The following is a 7,104-nucleotide window of genomic DNA, read 5'->3' on the forward strand; positions in this document are numbered from 1 at the left end:
TTATTATCCTTTCATGGGATGTGGGTGTCACTGGCTAGGCCAGCATTTGTTGCCCATCCCTAATTGCCCTTGAACTGAGTGACTTACTTTCAGAGGAGTTGGGGAATTAAAAATGACCCTAAAGTTTCTATTGTATCGATTTGGTATTAGCGTTCATATTTGCAAGCAGTTGAGGTCCAGACCTGTGAGGCTGGACTGAAGGAAGGCAATCAGATACTTAAGGTTCGCATGGTGATGATAAGAATTGTGTGACTGTTGAGCTATTGGGAATTGGAGAGATGGTTCAACTGAAGAGTTCTTGGATTATTTGCTGTCCAAGAGCTCTGGCACCTCAGGATCCTAGTGGTCAATGTTGTTCTTCCTTCTCCTCCTCTTCCTCTTACTCCTCCTCCTCAGGTAAGGGCTGGTCCTTCAATATAGCAAAATTATGCAATGTTCTGTCATGAAGCTAGAAACATGATGTTATGACACAGCAGTTGGCAAAGGCTGAGTTGTTTAAATCCTAGAAGGAAATCTGAACAACTGTCACAACCTATATTTTCAATTGGTATGTTTGAGATGCAGCCCTGAATTCAGAAATAAAACCACCAAGCCGCAAGAGGTTTTTTATATAAAACTAAATTAGACATTTATTAATTTAACAACTAATTTAAACACATACACATGTCTACAAATTACTACCATAGTAACTTTTAAACAAATCCCCAAATTAATCACTCCCAGGTAAATCTTCACCAAGGCAACAACAACCCGTAGACTGTAAACAGACACCAGGTAAAGCACATTTGTCCTTATAAATTCAAAATGAGGTTCCTTTCAATTTGGTTCCTTTGCAGACACGGTCCTAGGCTTACAGGCTGGTTAGACTTTAAATGCCTCTGACTCACACTCTCAAACTCCTTTCAGTTTATACCTAGCCTTCCCTTTGAATGTAAATTTTCAATTGTATTACTAAGTTTTTAAATTTTACCTCTCCTAACGATAATGCTTTCATTCCACCAATTTTATTAGTAATATGAATACATTGCTTAGTGTCTCCCAGCTAGGTGCAAGATTTTACCCATTCTTTTAAATGGCTTATTCAACAAATGCAAATTCCACTTTACCTTTTACTCCTTACGTTTATCTAATTAACATCTCAAACTACTATTCATCAAAGCACCCAGACTATCTGGCTTTAATCCAATTCAGACACACACAGACACAGACACTACTACAATTCCAATTTAAAAATAATTTCAAATAATGTTACAGACAATACTCTCTTCATGACAAAGGTCTGGGGTGGACTGCGAGGCTCCTCACGAATGATCCAGACAACAGAACTGTGACTTGAGTGTGCTGACAGTCTGTTCGATAATATTCCTGGTGGCAGCATAGATCTCATAGTAGGCTTGCACTGCATCTGTAACTGGAAAGCTAAAAGCTAAAAGGTTTTTCCAGGTAATTCTGTTTTTGATCTGTAACTGGAATCCTGACAAGTCACAGGCTCTGTCTGGGAAGGAAAAGCCTTGCTGCCAAGTAGCCAGGCTGTGACCTGATTGCCTGATTGGAATAAAGGCGGCACAGAGAATGAATTCGGACACAGGACTCCATAATGTTCCACCTGTGATTTCAAACAAGATGCACATTAAGGAATTGGTGCCCCTTTCCATTGAGAGGGGGCCCAGTCTGCTTGCTAATGGAGATCATGCAGGGCAATGTGATTGCAGTCCATGGCACCTTGGACACTGGGGGAGTGTGAAGTACAGGCAAAGCCTAATCCTCTTTCTCACCCTCCTTTGCTCTGTCCAATGGAAAAGACATGCAGGTGTTCCTTCTGACATAGAGAACCTTAGTCACTTCTCTGATACAGTGATGCACAACAAATAGAGGTGTCACCGATGCCATCTGAAGGCTCCAGCCTGAATAACCCATCAAAATGAAATGAATAGAAGTTAAGAGCCACAGTGATCTTATCAGCCACAGGCAGTGCTATCCATGACCTAGTTTGAGGTTCGAGCTGCAGCAGGTGGCATGACTCGGTGATGGGCTTCTTGGTGAAGTGGTGACACCTGACACTTAGTTTCTCAGTGAAGTTAAGGTGGGAGAGATGCTACCTGAAGACCCACTCTGGATATGGCCTCTAGCCCTCCTCTTCCCCACAGCCGCCACCCATCCCACCGCCCCGTCCTTTTCACTGTTCCCCTTTCTATTCCAACCCAAAAGGTAGATCTACCACTCCGCCCACAACTAGGTAAGCTCATTTCAGACAAAAGCAGTCCAGCACTGGCACAAAGTTGTTACTAGATGGCAGCATTGACTTGTGCAACACAGAAAATAACAAAGAAACATGTCCAGAAGGTAATTAACCTGAGAAGTCATAATTAGCCTGAGAAAACAAACCAGCAACTAACCCTTATAGATGGGAAGAGCCCTTTAAATAGCATTGCTGCATGGTCCTTCCTGATTGTTAGCACCATCAGAGCAGGTTCACCAGATTGATTCCAGAGATGCGGGGCTTGTCTTATGAGGAGAGATTGAGCAGTTTAGGCCTATATTCGCTAGAGTTTAGAAGGATGAGAGGAGATCTAATTGAGGTATATAAGATGCTAAAGGGGATAGACAAAGTAGACGTGGAGTGGATTTTTCTCCTTGTGGGGCATTCTAGAACGAGAGGCTAAGGGGTGGTCGATTTAAATCAGAGCTGAGGAGGAATTACTTTTCTCAAAGAGTCGTGAATCTGTGGAATTCACTACCTCAGAGTGCAGTGGATGCCGGGACGCTGAATAAATTTAAGGAGATAGACAGATTTTTAATTAGTAACGGGTTGAAAGGTTATGGGGAGAGGGCGAGAAATTGGAGTTGAGGCCGAAATGAGATCAGCCGTGATTGTATTGAATGGCGGGGCAGGCTTGAGGGGCTGAATTGCCTACTCCTGCTCCTAGTTTATATGTTCTATGTTCTAGGAGTTGTTGGGTAAGTTTATCACTGGTGCAAAGGCAGACTAACTTCGTAGTACAATCAAATATCTAGGTCAAGGTCAGCGGTAGCAGAGTGTTCAAATGACTTCACTTATTTCAAATTCCCTTTTTATCATTTATTTTTGTAGCCTATGTCTAATATTGCTTCTGAATGGCTTCATTTATCTGTGCATGACCTGTGTCAATGTAGCTGGTTCCTGAAGGTCAAACCATGCTCAGATGAGACTCATTAAGGCCATGCTGAGAAAGGATTTTCTGAGTGAATTACAAGTTTTTTTTCCCATTCAGTTTGCAGCTGACTATGCAAGACCTGTACCACATGAACCAGTCGCACTAGAACAGATGTCAGACAATGTAAAAGCATCTCAACATTAAGTATATTAGCATCAGTGTTCCTGAGCTGATTTTTTTTTTAAAGGACTGGCATAAGGAGTCTGGAATTTTCTAGTATCTGTCAGCTGTCCAAAGATTAATAATCCATTCAGAGATGATTCATATGTGAACATTTTGAAAGCATTGGATCTCCTGACACCAAACTGGAACAGGCAGTCACCACCCACTCCATCTGGCAGTGGCTGTACAGTTTCTCCCACCACTGGCGTCATTGTTGTGTGTCTGTTGTCTGTTAAATGCTTACCACCCACTTGCTGCCTCCCACTCACCATCCTGCTCCTGACCCCTCACTGCCTCCCGTTCATTTGCCGCCCTTCTTCGCACTTCGCTCGCTAGCTCGATTGCCACCTCATTTGCCGCCTCACTTGCCACGCCACTTCCAGCCCCGCTTGCTACCTCACTGGTCGCCCCACTCCCGATGCCTCACTGCCTCCCAGTTGCCACCCTGTTCCCTCGCTGCTCACCTGCCTTCCCCCCCTTGCTGCCCCGCTCCCAAAACCTCTCACCAACCCTCTCGCAACCTCACATGCCACAAGTGGGGTAGCGAGGGTTCAGGAGAGGAGCAACAAGTGAGGCAGCCAAGGGTTGGGAGCAGGGCAGCAAGAGGGATGGCGAGCCAGGTGGGGCAGTGAATGGGAGAGGAGTGAAGCGGTGACTAGAAGAGGAGTGAGGCAGCAAGCAAAGCGGCAAGAGTGGCAGCAAGTGAGGCGGCAAAGGGTTGGGAGTGGGGCAGCAATCAGGAGGGAGCCAAAATGGCGTCCTAGATCTCGGAGGCCGAATGTACCTGGAAGATGCACTACGGGAAGCTTCGGAGGTCCCAATACAAGGACTCCATGGGAGTTTTTAGTGGAGTTTGAACTCTGATGGGAACTTCCCCTGCTCCCTGGGACCCTCTGGAAAAAATCTGTGTTAGAGTTGGAGACTTCAGACAGTTCCAACCTACTTACCTGAATAGTTACTCAGGAAATGTTAGACAGAATAATTCTAGTCCAACTCCTGGGTAACTATACAACTGATGCCCCAATCACTCATACCGATTCCCCCCTCCCCACTCTCCTCTGACCCTCCTGACTCCCTCCCCAGACCCTACCTGACTAACCTCCTCCACTCAACTCCGCCTGACTAGCCCCTGCCCTGGAAACCCCTCCCAGCCCGACCAACTAACCCCTGACCCACCTACCCACTCACACACCTGCCACCCTACTGCTTCACCCACCTGCCATCCTACCCATCCACCATATTATCCAGCTGCCACCATGCCACCCTACCCACCTGCCATCCTATCCCTTTACTCATTTACCTCACCCACCCTACCCCCTTACCCACCCTAATCCTTTACCAACTTACCTTAGCCACCCCACTACCTTACCCACCCTACTCCCTTATCCACCCTACCCCTTCACCCACCTTACTCCCTTTCCCAGTTACCTTCTCTCCGCAGCTTTTCAAAGAAGCTTTGGGATATGAAGGTAATGAGTTATTCTAAAATTGTCAATAGTGAGCATTTAGTTGTGATTTGTGTCATTAATGGGACCAAATGTGAAGACAAATTTCGAATTGGGAAATGCAGATAGCAGAAAAATGATAAAACTTTATCTGAATAATTTCTGGAAAAGATAGAAAAATTGGACTAAAAGATTTGTGTTTTTCTCATACAAATAACTTGCAGAATAAATATGGCAGTGATATTTTGGGATAAGCTATTAACACCTACACTGGGCTAAAGCTTTAGTCTTTAATACTATAATTACCACTCCATTTCTCTTGTATTCCATGACATCTTTGTCATTTCATTTCTTCTGCCCTCCAACCTATCCTTTCTATTCTGGTCCACCTGTCCCTCCACCCCTTTACTCAACAGAATAAAAGCTGTTATATTTCTACTTCCCTCTGGTTCCAAAGAAGAGTCACATTGGATTCAAAATGTTAATTCTGTTTCTCTCTCCACAGATGCTGCCAAATCTGCTGAGTTTTTCCAACATCTGCAGTATTTTGCTTTTGTTTTGGGATAAGTACTGAGTACAGGTTTTAAGCTTAGTGTTTTTTTTAGTAACACGTGAGGGAGATGGAGAGCACCTGAAATGTAACAAGAGATTGCCAGAGATTGACTGACCTTCCTTCCATCATATGGGCAGAAGTGGGGATGTTAGTTAATTTCTATGTTCAGCACCATTTGCAGCTGAAGCCGTCCATGCCCAAATACAAGAAGACTTAGACAATATCCAGACTTGGGCTGGCAAGTGCCAGGCAATGACCATCTCCAACAAGAGAGAATCTAACCATCGTTCCTTGACATTCAATGACATTACCAACATGGAATCCCCCACTATCAACATCCTAAGTTAGATACTGGTGTTAAAAAAATTAATTTCAATCAAGTGTAAAGAGCAGGGATACGAGAGTAATTAATGAATAAATTAAATAAAATACGATAGTGATGGCCGGATAGGTGATGTGTTGGTGCTGCAGCGTGTGGGACCTAGCTGACCTAGGGCGAACACACCTGTAGTGATCCTGGGTGTGGAAGGATTATGAGGAAAGGAATAGGTTGGGCCTGTACACATTGGAATTTAGAAGAATGAGAGGTGACCTTATTGAAACATATAAGATGCTTAGGGGGCTTGACAAGGTAGATGCTGAGAGGTTGTTTCCTCTTGTGGGAGAGTCTAGGACCAGAAGGCATAATCTCAGAGTAAGGGGTCACTCATTTAAGAAAGAGATGAGGAATTTCTTCTCTCAGAGGGTAGTGAACCTGTGGAATTCTTTACCACAGAGGGCTGTAGAGGCTGGCTCATTAAGTATATTAAAGGCTGAGATAGACAGATTTTTAATCAGTAAGGGAATCAAAGGTTACAGGGAAAAGGCAGGAAAGTGGAGCTGAGGATTATCAGATCAGCCATGATCTCATTGAATGGCGGAGCAGACTTGATGGACCAAATGGCCTACTTCTGCTCCTACGTCTTATCATCTTATGGGGGTTCCCATTGACCAGAAACTGAACTGGACTAGCCACGTAAATACTGTGGTTACACGACTGGGTCAGAAGCTAGGAATCCTGTGATGAGTAACTCATCTCCTGACTCCCCAAAGCCTGTCCACCATCTACAAAGCACAAGTCAGGAGTGTGATTGAATACTCTGCACTTGCCTGGACGAGTGCAGCTCCATCAACATTCAAGATGCTTGACACCATCCAGGAAAAAGCAGCCCGCTTGACTGGCACCACATCCACAAACATTCACTCCCTCCACCACTAATGCACAGTGGCAGCAGTGTGTACCATCCACAAGGTGCACTGCAGGGACTTACCACAGCTCCTCAGACAGCACCTTCCAAGCCCACGACCACTACCATCTAGAAGGACAAAGGCAGCAGACACATGGGAACACCACCACCTGGAAGTTCCCCTCCAAGCCACTCACCATCCTGACTTGGAAATATATCGCCGTTCCTTCACTGTCGCTGGGTCAAAATCATGGAACTCCCCTGCAAACAGCACTGTGGGTGTACCTACAACACAAGGACTGCAGCGGTTCCAGAAGGCAGCTCACCACCACCACCTCAGGGGCATTTAGGGATGGGTAATAAACGCTGGCCTAGCCAGCGAAACTCACATCCCGCGGATAAATTAAAAAAACACAGGGACAAGGGTCAAACTGTGAGAAATGGCACTTCAGAACTTCTTCTTGTCATGTCCTGACCTTGCCGTAACTGCAGTCTTTATGTTGCTAAGTACACAGGCAGCCATT

Source organism: Cetorhinus maximus, chromosome 4 (assembly GCF_964194155.1).
Source record: "Cetorhinus maximus chromosome 4, sCetMax3.hap1.1, whole genome shotgun sequence".
In the NCBI taxonomy this organism is placed as follows: domain Eukaryota; kingdom Metazoa; phylum Chordata; class Chondrichthyes; order Lamniformes; family Cetorhinidae; genus Cetorhinus; species Cetorhinus maximus.